The following is a 726-nucleotide window of genomic DNA, read 5'->3' as shown; positions in this document are numbered from 1 at the left end:
TTAATAATAATTAAAAGAGGAAAAATAAAGTCAGTCAGAAACTAAAATAAAAAACAACAAAACACCTCAAAGTCATTGCAGTAGAATTGGAACCAACTCAAATTGATTCACCAGCAGATTTTCAGAGGATGTAAATTGCATGGGATAATATTGATAATCATTTCCCTTTGCAGCACCTGGTGGATTTAAACCTTCTGTCTTTGGGTTGAAAGTGCAATTCCTTAACACTAAGCCAATAAGTATAGCCAAAATGTTTCTTATGGGAAAGAATTATGAGACTTCATCTCACATATGTTAAGTGTGTTTTGGGAGGGGTAATTCCTGCAAAAATATTCATTTATTGAAAAAGGATCGTGAGAAGGGAAAACCTTTAATGAAATTAAAACTGTGGCTATATCAAATATTACAATGATAGTATTTTTCTGTACCCTATTGTATTTTTCAGACATGAGTGTTTATGTAACCATTGATTTGTCCATTTTTTCATTTTTCAACTCCATTTGGTTTTCTTTCACACATATAGCTGCTCTGTTATTTTGTTGTTAATATTTCCTACCATGAAGTGTAGTTCAACTCACTGTTATTCCCTCCCTGTGTGCATAGCTGAGTCAAATCCATGGAAAATAGCCCTATGGCAATTAGTTTAAAATTGCTTATGGCAAAAAATAAGGCTCCAGGAATAGATGGTATACCAATTGACATATCTCAGCTAACAGATGCTGCCCT

This window comes from Elephantulus edwardii, unplaced genomic scaffold, assembly GCF_000299155.1.
Source record: "Elephantulus edwardii isolate Elephantulus edwardi_28Jun2011 unplaced genomic scaffold, EleEdw1.0 scaffold00012, whole genome shotgun sequence".
NCBI classification, from domain to species: domain Eukaryota; kingdom Metazoa; phylum Chordata; class Mammalia; order Macroscelidea; family Macroscelididae; genus Elephantulus; species Elephantulus edwardii.
The sequence above is the reverse complement of the archived record's forward strand: the minus strand, read 5'-3'. Positions refer to the sequence as shown.